A 15,449-nucleotide genomic window follows, 5' to 3' on the forward strand; every position below is an offset into this window, starting at 1 on the left:
TTCTAACGAGCTGGCTGTCAAAAGTACATCAATTATGTATCGATGAACAATAGAATAAACGCCTCAAACAATCAATACAACAAAGGCAAGGGTACGCAGTATTCAATCATGCGGGTACGTGTCAATACAAGTGGAAGCCAGGGGAAAAGTTACACAACAAAGTTGCCTGTGACTCAACTTAGTTACGTTGACGATATGCTACGCGACAGTAATAAGGCACATGGAGAATGAAGGTAGTCAATATACGATACATCGAGAGTTTTTGATGCATAACACATGGCAATTCAGGAGATGCTATACGGACCAACGCCAGTCAACTAGAATTTATATAGGCTAAAGATGGTCTTCAGAAATGTACTTTAGTACACACACAAACATCACGCCTGTATTCCCAAATGGGGTAGGCAGAGCACACGAAACGTTACCGCTTCGGAGCCACTTTTAGCAATTTTAGGTTTTAAGTTTGACAGGAACGGTACAATAGTACTTTAATAATGTTCACAAAAAAACTATCTGTGTATTTTTGCGTAATTACGGTGGTCTGACTTGAATCATATCCATAATACCATATCGTAAAATCCACCAGATCATACAATTCTTAGGCATATCATGAAACTACGGAGTTTTATTTCATGGTTTGGCCATCTAACACCACGCCACCATATCATTCAAAACTTATCTTTGTTCGATTTGCCTAGTGACGTGACTAATTTGTTAAAAAAATATATTAAATTATGATGCATTCTATATTGTTTTTAACTTCATACCTTCAAGTAATCCTTTTGTAGAACCTTTTATACTGCTTCGCCTATTTCTGGTATTATATTACCTATGGCTTGAGGTTTAATAATATTAGAGAATTTCAGATCTTTATAACTTCTTTCTGTTGATAAAAATCTTAAAGTCGCAAAAAGCCTATCATCTTGGGCAGGAATAGAATTCCTCATAACAGTATCCTCCTTTTGATTTATTGGTGTTACTATAGATAGCAAGTAGAAGTATCACCATCCCTTCTTAAAAAAAAATGTACCAGTCTTTCGGTAACATCTTTAATTCATCCAACAAGTTCAAATGAGAATACATTTTCCTTTTCATTAGCTAATCTTTACACCAGAAGCTCTGATTCTTCCGTTTCTTTTCCTCCTTTTTTCAAGAAATAATCCCAAGCCCCAAGGGGCTATAATTAAACCCACAATCGCCATTGCGACGTAGACTCAATTGGAGCTGAAATGAAAATCGCTACGAAAAACTGTAGCGTGTGTATCGCGTAATAATTTTCGATATCTCGGACCAATCGAACTATGATACCGATGATTACTTAATATAGGTAGGTGGGTAGGTAGGTAGCCGTTGTGACCGCAATTGTATAGTCACCAGCAATAATATCCGACAAAACAAAGCGTGCATTAATGCGATACTGATACGACTCTATTTCTAGGGTAGGTAGGACGTGTCAGATAATGTTGCACGCCCTGCTGTGGCAGATATTAATGCCTATACGTATTTGCTTAGATGTTGTGTTGTTTTTAACTAGATGTGTTTTTTAACTAGTGCCTAATCCTAAACGAGCTATCTTTGAATATGATCAACGTACCTTAAGATTATTTCGAGAAATTAACTATAAGCAGGTGGTTGGGTTAGTTTAACTAAACACATATGTTTACATAGGTAAAGGATTTGTAATTCAACTTTTCTTTTAAAATTAATCACACCTTTTACATAGAACCCTTACTTTGGACATCAACCACATTTATCTGAGTTGGTGAATTCAGAAACCTGCTTTTTAATTACATTCAACGTGTGATTGGACTGTTACCTTTTAACACAATTGTTAATTAACAGATAAACGTAAAAGTAATCTAACAGTACTAAGAAGGGAGCAGTAAAATTAAAATACTTACCTTAGAACACTTTAAAGGCTCCGCTTTACGGCCCATCAATTTGCTTGATTACTCCAATTTCACGTAATGGTACTTTTATTGTGATAGGTAATTGAATAAAAGTAGTTTACGACTGAATGTTTTTAAAAATTAAAATAAATTAGAATCATATGGGGTAAACGTACGCAGTGGGTAGGTAAGTGTACGCAAACCCATACATTTCAGTCCGAAATCTACATAAATAATAAGTGTTTATACCAAATTTCAAGTCAGTCTAAAGTTTGTAAAAAAAAGTTATGACCATAAAAGACCTAGTAATTTTATGAATTAAATTCGGGTTTTGTTCCGCGTACCTTGATTTTTGAGCAGCTCGATATTTCGGCACAGTTGCATGCGCCATGATCACGAGACGACTGGGGAATTGCGAGAATGCTGAGTAATATTGGGAAGACAAAAACTCACGAGTATGACCCTGGAGCATAGAATAAAATTTACTACCTACACAATTCATCCTACAATTCATGTTTATTTCTCTTTTTCATTAATTTTCTTCATTTTCATTTCAGACTTAGTACTTAGGTAATACATGTACAATTAATGAAAAAAAAGTTTTGGTAATAATTAAATTTTTAATACAAGCTTTTTGCTGACTGTACTTTTTGTTAACTTTTTTTTTTTTTTTACGACTGGATGGCAAACGAGCAAGTGGGTCTCCTGATGGTAAGAGATCACCACCGCCCATAAACATCTGCAAACCAGGGGAATTGCAGATGCGTTGCCAACCTAGAGGCCTAAGATGGGATACCTCAAGTGCCAGTAATTTCACGGCTGTCTTACTCTCCACGCCGAAACACAACCGTGCAAGCACTGCTGCTTCACGGCAGGATTAGCGAGCAAGATGTGGTAGCAATCCGGGCGGACCTTGCACAAGGTCCTACCACCTGCAAACTGTACTGTTATTGTCACCCAAACTACATTTGCATACCAAATTTCAAGTCCATGCCATTAACCGTTGAAGAGTTTCGTCCTGTGGAGACGATCCTGGCTGGACTACCAGATTATTGTATTGAAATTTAAATAAGTACACCAAATTTCAAGTCAATCCAGGACAGGGTAAACTAAATAAAAGCTTGTAACAACTCATTGAACTTATGAGACAAAAAAGGCATAAACTCATTAGGTACGCGAGAAAGTAACTACTATTATTATAACGAGCCTTATTTTTTTTCTATTTTTTTTTTGAGGCTTAAGTGCACCAGTGTGACTATGCCAGCCTCATTGAAAGACTCGATGTCCACGTTCATCAAACACTCCTATTGCGATGTCCAGATTATCTGGCTGCAAAGGAGTGCTTGATGAACCTGTAAATTCGTACTGCATCTTCCGATACCGGACAACTCAAAATAACATTCACTGCACCATTGAACAGGTCCAAATCACTCAACCACCTCTCGCGGATATCCTTCGTCAGTACACACTCCACCAAAAAATGTATTAAGTCCTCAATCTTATTACAATCCGTGCACATGGGGGATTGAACTACTTTCATCATATTTAAAAATTTATTCAATGGAACAAGCCTTATTTAAACCAACTTTATATCACAAAAGCGAATCACAATGGAAGCGCGGTGAATGAAGTGTTCTAGTAGGTCCAAAGGGAAACGAATAATGCAACGAGAGAAATAAGAAGAAATATGTAAAGGGTTTCAGTATCCATTTCAGCATTTAGTACGAATTAAATTGAAATATTTTAGTTATTTCTTTAAAACCTCCCATTTGAAGGCACTTAAATATTTTTCATTACGAAATAATAATAAATTAATAATAATCCTAATCTGGGTCAGCAAATAAACAGGTTTTTAGGTTTCAAGCATAATTTCAGAGTTGAGAGGACGATGAATAAATATGAAGGCAAATATTTACATATCCCGTGGGAGGAAAATGACGGAATTCACATCGTTGCTTCCTTTAAATGATGATAATACAATTTCACGTACAATAAATGTCTTACGCAAAATGAAAGAGAGCTAAAAATAGAAATTATAAGAACGGTAAATGCTTTCAACAAAAACACAGAGAAGTGCATGGATATATAAAAATGCAACGGAAAAACGGAATGGAAAGATATTATCGATTAAGGTCGACTTTGAATATCAAACAAAATAGGTATTATTATCATTATATCGGATAATCTGACCAATGACCAATGGAACTCGTCAAAGCTAAGTAATGCTCGCTCGTTTATAAACGATCATGATTAATATACCTAGATAAGCGACTAAGAAGAAGCTTTAAGTTAATGATTCTTTCGAACTGATCTGATGCTGAAGCCAGAAGGTAGGCAACGGAGCTCTCTTATAAAACAACGTAACTAAGTCGTGTCTGGGCTTAATGGAATCGTTGTGAGATGTACTTTGGCTACGAATCACTAAAAAGGGAGAAATAAAGTAAATTTTCAACAAAAAAGTAAAACCGACCCCAAAAAAATAAAAAAATAACAAAAAATGGAACCGACTACAAAACTCTTGAAAATATATTTCTAGGTACCTACTAGCTCGAAGTCGGTGACTCAGCACGACCCAGGAGGAGGGATTGAAAGCCATAGTATATGTGAGGTGGACGACTATTGTTCCACTCCTGCCGGCTCGTGCTGAGGCACCGACTTCGAGCTAGTAGGTACTACCTAGAAAAATATTTTCAAGGGTTTTGTAGTCGGATCCATTTTTTGTTATTTTTTTGGAGTCGGATTTACTTTTTTGTTAAAAGTTATTTTTTTAAAAGCTTTTATAACTTGAAATGTATGTTTAATGTTTATTAATGTATGTACTATCTATGAATGTGCGGGTCAAATCTTGATTCTCAAGCTTGGTCAAGGCATGTTTTATTAACTACCATTGCTAGTGCAGTGCTTGACAGTAAATAAATAAAAATCAAGGTATAGTTTTGAAGGACGGATAAAACTTATTAATAATTTGTGGGTAGTTTTGTTTTAGTTGATAAAATATATGTGGGTACTTGGGGAGTTACAGTGACAAATCAAAACGGTGGTTGTGGTTTGTTAGTCTAACAACTGGTAGCATGGTGCAATGTACGGTTGTGTTACTCTGAAGATGAGCTCTGGTTGCGTTCGAAACGCGTCAGTGTGGTGTGGTGGTGGTGATAGATGGGTTTGTGTGTGTTCTTACAATGTGGAGGTGGAGTAACTGCATGAACACGCACATTTTGCATAAGCTTAGCTATCGTAAGGTCGCGGGTGAGCAAGGAAATTCTTTCAGTTCATTGATATGGACGTCCGCAAAGTAAGGCCTGATTCAATAAATTACTTTTCTCTATGCAACAGGTCTAGCGCGACTTATTGCATGTGACGTCACATGAAAAAAATCTTTCTGTGTCTACAACCGCATTCATCAGAAATTGCGCCTTTTCGGAATGATTATTGTGCATCCTTTTGCGATCGCTATGCCTAATTGCCTAGATAACATCCACGGCGCTTAATGCAACCTGCATCTCGGACGTTAAATTACACATGAGCCAAGTAATACAAATACGAATCGCTTGATAAACACAAAAAGGTCCTCTCTCCCTTCAAGGGTAGACAAAATTCAGCTTTACACTCAAACCATACAGGACTAGTTTGAATAATCAGGATACTTTCCAAAGAACCTACAATATTATACTTAAAGTAAACAACAATCCAGTTAGCTTGTAGGTTAATTAGTGAGAAAATAGAATGGATTTTGCTGAGCAGATAACGCTCAGCTAGTCTCTGGCTAACTAGATTCTAGATTCTTCCTAGGCCACTTGATATCTTATAATTATTATAAATGCGAAAGTTAGTAAGTGCGTGCGTCTGTTTTTAACATCTTCACGCTAAAATGGCTCCAAAGATTTACTAACATTATAGATGAAATTTAGTAATGTACTAGCAGATAGCAGGAAGCTTGAAACAAACTAACTTTTTATCTTGATGTTATCCTAAATATCTCAACTGCTACCTATGATTATTCATGAAATTTTTTACGGGTATTGATATGGAACGTTAATCAAATCCACGATTTAATATTTGGGAATCCTACGGGAAACTTCAGAGCCAAGCCGCGAGTGATGGCACTTAAATGAAGGTCATGATATAAGTTTCAGAAATTTCAAGGGTAATTTATAAAAATCTGATGTAATGTAGCCACCTGTCAAAATGGCCACCCCTTTTTTTTTTTTTTTTTTTTTTTTAATTCGTCCGTTCGGACAGGCTAAAGTCAGGGACCATATCGCCTCGTCATCAGTTAATACTTATAATTTATTTCAACTTCTATATATTATTTCCATGTCAATTTAATAAAATTTCTTCAATATTTTTCTTTCCCAACGTTGTCATATCCAATAAAACTTCTTCAGTATTTATTTCAATGTTGTCATATCCAATTAAACTTCTTTAGTATTCTTTCTATATTGTCTTATCCAGTTAAACTTCTTCAGTGTTTGCTTTCTATGTTGTCACATCCAATAAAACTTCTTCAGTTATAGTCAAGTCCGGTGTATAAATATTCAATCCAGAAAATACAAGATAAAAAACTTCTATGTAACCTACATAGATGATCCTTTAAAAATCCCTGTAAGGAAATAGTCTGACAGCTCTGATTTGACGCCTGTCAGTTGATTTACCAATTACTTAAACTAACCTACACTCACTGAAACGATAGAAAATTAGGAATATACAAAGAATGAAGCAATATTATAACTTTGTACATTAATGAAACAAATTATATTTCTTTTACTGTTGATACAATGAAGTTGTACAGTGGTTCATATGTAGAATGATTCTTTAACAGCTCTTGAACAGAGAGCGGGACCAGATGTGGTTCTCCGTAAATGCGGATTAATTCGTCCATCAGCACAAGGCGCTGAATGCCGAAAGACGAACAATGATAGACTATATGATCTATGGTTTGATCCTCATTTGACTGACACAATTCACAACGAGGATCACTTATAATTTTCATACGATGCAAATGATGGTTGAGGCGAAAATGACCTAACCTAAGGCGACAGATTGTGCTGTAAAAGCTTATATTACGATAGATATTACCTTTACGTAACCAAGATACAGATTGTAAGTTTACATTTAAGGCAGCATACCAAGAACCCTTGTTTTCTACTTGCACAACATGATCCCATTGTTTTTTCCACTGAACATACATTCTTTGTTTCAGTATTGGAATAGCATCAGTATATGGGAGTAGGACATCAAAACTAACATCAATAGATGGAGGAGAGTTTGCAATTGACTGAGCCAAGAAATCTACATTTTCGTTACCAGATACGCCTATATGTGAAGGAGTCCACATGAATTCAATAACAAATTTGTTTTTTAAGTGAAGCTCAGACCAAAGATCTTTAATTAGGAAAATTAAATAATTTGTATTAGATTTTACTTTATTATTTTTTATAGCTTTTAATACACTCATACTATCACTGACAATTACCCATTTACATGCCTCTTTTTGCCTTGATATGTGCTTCAGTGCACAAAGAATAGCGAATGCCTCAGCTGTGAAAATACTAGCATGTTTGTCTATTTTGAAACCAAGACCCATTTTGTTTTCGGAGTTGTATATAGCTGAAGATACACTAGACTCATTCTTAGATCCATCTGTATAAATGAATTTAAAACCATTCCATGAAGCTAATTTCTCATATACTTGTTCCTTTCTGGAGAGACCATTATCAATCACAACATTTATAGGACTAAATTTACTTTCATAAGGCCCATCGAAACAAGTTAAGTGGTTATTGCTTTTATGTATACTAATTTGATTTAAAAAACTGCTAAATTCAGATAGGCCCTGCAAAACATAAAAAGATTTTTGGAAAGGCAATAGATTAATATTCAAGAGTTCTTTTAAAAGGTGGTTGTCATATTCAGCATGTAGTTTTACAATAAATCTTTCCTTCAAATATGCAAGTCTTATTGTTACTGGAGGGAGATTACACTCTACTTGTAATGAAACAATAGGAGTGGTTTTAAATGCTCCAGTCACAACGCGCATGCACTTATTTTGAATTTTTTCTAAACTCTCTATAATTTTATGGTCTGAAGCAAAACACATAAACCCATATTCAAAATGACTGCGAACTAAAGATTTATAAAGCATAAGTAATATTTTGGGGTCAGCCCCCCATTTTGTACCACGCAATGACTTAAGGATATTAAAAGCTTTATTGGCTTTGACTTCTAAATGCTCAGCATATTTTTTCCAGGATAAATTGTGACAAAATATGACACCCAAAAACTTGGTATCTGTGACTATTGGCAGAGGTGTATTATTATACAATAAAGAGGGCAAAGTAGCTTTAGATTTTAGACCAAAAACGACAACTTTAGACTTAGATGGATTAACTGCGAGATTTAAATAAGAGAGGTAATTATGGAGTTTTGTTAATGCTAAGTTTAAGTTATTTATTATTGTGTTAGAATTATTTCCAGATAAATATACAACAAGGTCATCGGCAAATTGTAAATTTTTGATATTAGGACCCATTACCAAATTTAAGCGACGTATATACAGAATGAAGATCAGAGGGGATAAAATTCCACCCTGACAAACTCCTATGGAAGATAGTCGAGGACCAAACAATTCACCATCATACTTCACAAACACTTTTCTACAAGATAGAAATTTTTGAATCCACTGTACAACTTTAAGTGGAATACATATATTTAACAGTTCTGTACATAAAATATCAATATTTACATTGTTAAAAGCACCAGTAATATCAAAAACACTGAAATAAGTTTGTTGTTATTTTTGATGCTTTTCAGTATATCTAAATGAAACAAAGATATGCTTTCACGTGCTGAACGACCTCTACGAAAACCATACTGATTGTTTGGAAGCAATCCATTATGTTCTACATAATATTCAAGACGCTGCTTAAGTAATTGTTCAAAGACTTTTCCTGCGCATGATGTCAATGTTATAGGACGATAAGAGTCTGGATTAAACCTAGGTTTGTCAGATTTTAATATAGGAATGATGCAATCAGTTGTCCATTCAGGTGGTATGTCGTTTTTTGTCCAAAGTGCATTGTAAATATTTAGTAAAATAATCAGACAACTCTCTGGCAGTTTCTTGAACATCATATATGGAATTCCATCTAAACCAAACGAAGTATCCCTGCGTGAATATATTGCAGATTTCAATTCTTCAAGGGTAAATAAGTTTATGATATAATCATTGTGCGGCTGGAAGGGGATTCAAGAGACAAACTGTTATATCTTTCGAGGATATATCGGTGGCAGAATAAAACTCCAGGAAAAACGAAATACTTGTAATAAACTCAAATCAATGTGTACGTAACAGAGGTCGTAGGGTAAGTGGCGATGACAGGACATTTCGATGCTGGTTTAATTAACGCCTAGAGAATAAGGAAGGCAACGCAGCGCGGTGACGATGATGTTTGCTATGATTCTTGTGCAAGACGTAAGTCCAAACATACTCCCGGCCGTTGAAAGATCGCTTTCAACACTGAAGCTCCTCTGCTGTAGGCAATTTGCACAGGCGCACGAGAGAGCGACGCACGCAACCTTTAGTAATGGTCACATCTGCCACTCTGGCTACTCCATCGGTCCCAGTGATGAGGCGCTGCACGCGACCGAGACTCCAAGATAGAGGAGGAACGTTATCTTCGGCCAGAAGAACCATATCCCCGATGTTTAGTTTTGCGCTGCTCGTTTTCCACTTTGTCCTTTGCTGCATTTCAGAGATATATTCCCTCTGCCATCTCCGCCAAAAGTGTTGTCTAATCTTCTCGACTCGTTCGTAGCGTTTTAGCTGGTTTTCGCTGCAGTCTTCGAGGTTCGGTGACGGTGGAGCAGTTAGAGGCCTCCCGATGATAAAGTGTCCGGGAGAGAGGGATAAAAGGTCATTAGGACATGACGATAGGGGGCACAAGGGACGACTATTCAATATTGCCTCCACTTGTGCAAACAAAGTGGAAATTTCTTCAAATGTGAGATGGCTAAGGCCAATAACGCGCTTTAAATGATGTTTTGCCGATTTGACGCCGGCTTCCCGAATGCCACCGAAATGAGTTGAGTAAGCCGGTATAAACATAAACTTGATTGACTGTTGACTTGCAAAGTCAGATAGAGGTAAGTGACTCTGTTTTATGAACGATCCTACCTCCTTCGCAGCGGCCACGAAATTAGTTCCATTGTCGCATAGTATTTCGATTGGTTTGCCTCTGCGCGAGATAAAACGCCTCAACGACATTATAAAAGCATCCTTGGTTAGGTCGCTGACAGCCTCCAAATGAATGCATTTATAACGTAAGCATACAAATAAACATAAGTAACATTTAATCAAACGACTTCCACGTCCCTTACGGTTTACTATGAAGAATGGTCCGGCAAAATCTAAACCAACCGACAAGAACGGATAATCTGGGTTTACACGCTGGGGTGGTAAATTTCCCATTTTGGGTTGCAATGTTTTACCACGTAAACGCCTACATCGCACACAATTGTTGACAGTTCGTCGAGCAAGATGGCGCCCGTTTATTGGCCAAACTGTTTCTCTTATTGTTGCCAACAACAGTTGTGGGCCGGCATGCATAAACTCAATGTGTTTCTGAGCAAAAAATAATTTTGTTAACCTATGTGATGAATGAAGCAAAATTGGATGCTTCTTCTCATACGAATAGCTTGACGCGTCTAAACGCCCGCCTACACGTATTACCTTCTCCTTATCTAAAAATGGAGACAACGATATGATTTTATTTTTACTATTTAAGGGCTTTCCCTTTGAGAGCAATTCGTATTCAATCTGAAACGATTGCTTCTGGGCAATGATGCACAGTGCATGGAATGAATCACACAGTTCATATGTCGATAAAATACCTACGCGTTTATTGTTTTTGTTTTTAAGATTGAAAGTAAATCTTTTAACATATGCAAATATTCTTTGAAGTCTACTAAACGACGAATACCTGTCAAAGTCTATAACCGGTTCGATTATAGCTGCAGAGTGCACTTTTAATTCGGGTAAAGTTGCTAAATCATTGTCCTTAAAGATTGGCCATACAGTTTCGCCTTTCAGTAAAAACATTGGTCCAGCCCACCATAGAGGCCTAGACAGAAGCTGCTTGGCATCTACACCCTTGGAGATTAAATCTGCGGGGTTCATATCAGTAGGTACGTATCGCCATGCCAAAGGTGAGGTCAACTCTGTTATTTCACTAATCCGATTAGCCACGAATATTTTAAGCCTTGTAACGTCACCCTTGATCCATGCGAGCACTACGCTTGAGTCACACCAATGAACTATTTTATCCGGCTGATACCGCAAAGATTCTTGTACGGATTTAGTAAGTTTAGCAGCGAGCAAAGCTGCGCACAACTCCAAACGTGGAATAGTGGTTGGTTTTAACGGGGCCACTTTAGATTTGGAGCACAGCAACTTAACCTTAACTTCATCATTGTGACTAATTGTTCTCATATAAATGCAGGCACCATATGCAATTTGTGAAGCATCACTAAATGAGTGCAACTCTATAGTTTTAGGTGAGTCACCCAGCACTAACCTTGGTATATGTAAATTTGTTAAATATTTCAAATTATCACAAAACTTGATCCAGTCTGCCTTAATCCCTTCCGGAACAGGTTGGTCCCAGTCTAGCTTTTGTTGCCAAAGCCTTTGCAGCATTATTTTAGGTATAATTACTACTGGACTTAGGATACCTAGCGGATCAAATATTTTAAATGAATTAGACATTATAACTCTCTTCGTTATCTCTTTGTTTTGGATTGTGCAATGCTTTATAGGAAAGTGTAGCGTATCACTACAGGGGTTCCACCCCAGCCCAAGAGTGCTAGATGATTCGCTGATCGTAAAATTGTCTTGCTTATTATTTTCAATATTTTCTAAAATTGATTGACAGTTACTCTTATATTTTCTAAGATTGAAACAACCTGAGGTTAAAGCTTCTGATATTGAGTTTCGTATGTGAATTAATTGCTTTAAATCATTAGAACCGGTAATTAAATCGTCTACATAAAAGTCTTTTTGTATTATGTTTTTGATGAGTTCGTCATTTTGTTCCTCACCTAATTGCCATAGGCATCGTGTGCTTAAATAACTGGCACTCGCTGTGCCGTAGGTTAATGTATTCAGTATCAATGTTTGAATAGGCTGAGACTCGTTTTCCCGCCACAGAATAAGTTGTAAATTCCTATCATCCTCGTCGACTAATACTTGGCGATACATTTTTTCTATATCTCCGGTAAGTAAGTATTTGTACTGCCTGGCGCGTATAAGAATGGAGAAGAGTGAATCTTGAACGTTCGGGCCCACTAGTAGAATGTCATTTAGCGAATAACCTGACGTGGAGGGCGCCGAGCCGTCGAATACTACGCGGAGCTTTGTAGATTCACTTTCTTGTTTAAAGACGGCATGATGACATAAGTAATAACACGGGTTTAAGTTTAAATTATGGTTGCTATTGGAGAATGATAGATGTTTCAAATCAGCATATTCATTAATAAATTTAGTGTATTGTACTTTAAGCGTGGAATTTCGTTTTAATCGTTTTTCTAACTTGATAAATCGTTCTTTTGCAAGATTGTAGGTATCACCTAAGCAATCAGCTGACTCCTTTAAAGGTAGCCTAACAGAAAACCTACCCTCTGTGGTACGGGTCGTAGTTGCACGAAAATTACTTTCGCACCGACTTTCACCATCGTTCATCATAGTACCTTTTGGCACTTCTTCTAATTCCCAAAATTTGTAATGAGATTTTCGATGTTTTCATTATTTGACCTTGAAGTTACAACGTGATTGCAATGTATATCTTTATTTGACATTATTGGACAAATGGGACCAGATATTATCCAGCCTAAATGCGAATTTCTTAGTTTGGGACCATTAATTCCCAACGAGTATTGTTCATGCCTAGTATATTCCAAAATAGATCGGCTCCTATGAGTACATCAATAGGGCCGGCTGGTTGAACCCTGGGTCAGCCAGCCGAATATTTACTGGCCATTTTAAAGAGCTGATATTTATAGGATTCTTTGGTAAGTGACCCGTCACTTCCTTTAGCACAAAACATGTTGCTAATGTACTAAAATCGCTATTTGTTGAATTAATTTTATCTTGCAGTTTTCGTTTACATTATTTGTTATTGTATTCCTATACCTATGACCTTTAGCGAGTCAATGGGTGAAGATAAAATCACCCATTGACCCATTGACCATGTTATATCTTTCGAGGATATATCGGTGGCAGAATAAAACTCCAGGAAAAACGAAATACTTTGTAATAAACTCAAATCAATGTGTACGTAACAGAGGTCGTAGGGTAAGTTTTAACTAATGATGCAATCGAGATATTTTCGCAAATTCTGGATCTTTCGGCCACTAACGGCACAAAGTACTTTATTATGTACAAATGGATGACGATATTGAATATTTTTGACTGGATTTACTAGGTATTAGGATGTAACAGGTAAAATTGGAATGAAGGATGGACACTTATCTTTTGGTTGCCGGTGCCGCTTCTCGATGTGATACTTTAGATGTAGCACTGCTCGATTAGGTTCCTTTCTTCCTTAAGCTTGAGGCTGGGTCCCGTGACTTTAGTCTATCACTGCAAGGCTCCAACTCTAATGAATATTTCTTGATGTAGGTAATGATTTTCTGTATCGAATTTTCTTTCTTGATTTTAGCTTCTTTTCGCGGATTCTGATTTTTCTGATTAGTTCCCCTCGTGGACCACCATGGGTATCAATTGGGGATGGGTAAGTGAAATAAAATGGCTCACGTTCCTCGTTCCGGTGTCACTTGCCGTTCGGGAAATCGGCGCGCGCACAGCTGATCGCCGGGCAATGACCCCGAGCGCAGGCTCCCGCGCAGTTCGCAGGTGATATTGATAAGCGGCGGAGGCTGGAATAGTCGGCAATCTTATGTTAAAAACAATGAATTATTTAGTTGCACTGACTGGACGGGTCTATTTAACTTTAGATTTAAATCTAGTATTAAATATCGTAGGTAGGTAACTAACTTATGTATGAATACGAAATGCAATAATTGTGTAAGAAACCCAGCGGCAAGTCTAGTATTTCCCACACAAGCAGCTCTTTGGCGAGCACTGCTAATCTTACTAAAAATAAAAAAATAAAAAATATTTATATATATTAGATGTTATTACATGAATAGGTAGAATAGGCTGCCTGGCAGAGATCGTTCTGGAAGGTTATGGCCGCCTGTCCTGTCTGTCTTTTTTATTCCGTAATCTAGTTTTACCTATTTTAATATATAAATGGTATTTGTATAATTGTATTGTATTTTAATTGTAGATATATTGATTAATTTTTATGTTTCACTCGAGATTCCTCCCGGCTTCGCACGGCTTTCACTACTCGGTTCTTAATTTATATCTTTTATTAAAATGTTTTATGCTATATATTTAAATCTAGAAAATACGAGTAAATATTAATATGAGTATGAAAATAAGTACGAAAGCCGCACTAAATCCGTTCGGTATTAATCGCGTTAAACAGATAGAAAGACAGACAGACAGACCGACGCGACCGGTTAGGTACTTTATTTTATAGTAATTGTTAAGTGATTCTGATTATATTATAGCTTGAATTTAATAATTAATAAAATTGACCTCTGTTTTTTTTTGTGTTTAGGGTAGTTTTAACTAATGATGCAATCGAGATATTTCGCAAATTCTGGATCTTTCGGCCACTAACGGCACAAAGTACTTTATTATGTACAAATGGATGACGATATTGAATATTTTTGACTGGATTTACTAGGTATTAGGATGTAACAGGTAAAATTGGAATGAAGGATGGACACTTATCTTTTGGTTGCCGGTGCCGCTTCTCGATGTGATACTTTAGATGTAGCACTGCTCGATTAGGTTCCTTTCTTCCTTAAGCTTGAGGCTGGGTCCCGTGACTTTAGTCTATCACTGCAAGGCTCCAACTCTTAATGAATATTTCTTGATGTAGGTAATGATTTTCTGTGTCGAATTTTCTTTCTTGATTTTAGCTTCTTTTCGCGGATTCTGATTTTTCTGATTAGTTCCCCTCGTGGACCACCATGTTATATCTTTCGAGGATATATCGGTGGCAGAATAAAACTCCAGGAAAAACGAAATACTTGTAATAAACTCAAATCAATGTGTACGTAACAGAGGTCGTAGGGTAAGTGGCGATGACAGGACATTTCGATGCTGGTTTAATTAACGCCTAGAGAATAAGGAAGGCAACGCAGCGCGGTGACGATGATGTTTGCTATGTTTCTTGTGCAAGACGTAAGTCCAAAACACAAACTACTTACATTTTCCACACTATCAGGAGTATATTTTTGCAAGAAATCTAGAATCCATTCATGATTACATTAGAGTGTCGAGAACATAAGTTTTATTGAATTTGCGCATGAAGCGCCAAATTACTGACAATGGAGTAAACCGATTAAAAGAAGTGCAAAGATCAGCCCAAGAATTTGTCTTTCTGTTTTAATAACAAGTTTTTCTTAGCTTGGAGTTTCTTAAATTCT

At 36.7% G+C, this 15,449-nt stretch overlaps 1 long non-coding RNA gene and 1 pseudogene across 1 annotated transcript; one reads left to right on the top strand and one right to left on the bottom strand.

Moving 5' to 3' along the window:
- The first annotated feature begins 6,091 nt into the window (after nt 1-6,091).
- On the top strand, nt 6,092-7,305 carry LOC141435128 (uncharacterized). The gene is made up of 2 exons (XR_012452118.1): nt 6,092-6,989; nt 7,090-7,305. It is a non-coding gene; the product is annotated as an uncharacterized lncRNA (long non-coding RNA).
- A 2,094-nt stretch (nt 7,306-9,399) lies between these two features.
- On the bottom strand, nt 9,400-13,126 carry LOC141434913 (uncharacterized; annotated as a pseudogene).
- Between the last annotated feature and the right edge of the window lie 2,323 nt (nt 13,127-15,449).

Source organism: Choristoneura fumiferana, chromosome 14, assembly GCF_025370935.1.
Source record: "Choristoneura fumiferana chromosome 14, NRCan_CFum_1, whole genome shotgun sequence".
Taxonomy (NCBI): Eukaryota; Metazoa; Arthropoda; class Insecta; order Lepidoptera; family Tortricidae; genus Choristoneura; species Choristoneura fumiferana.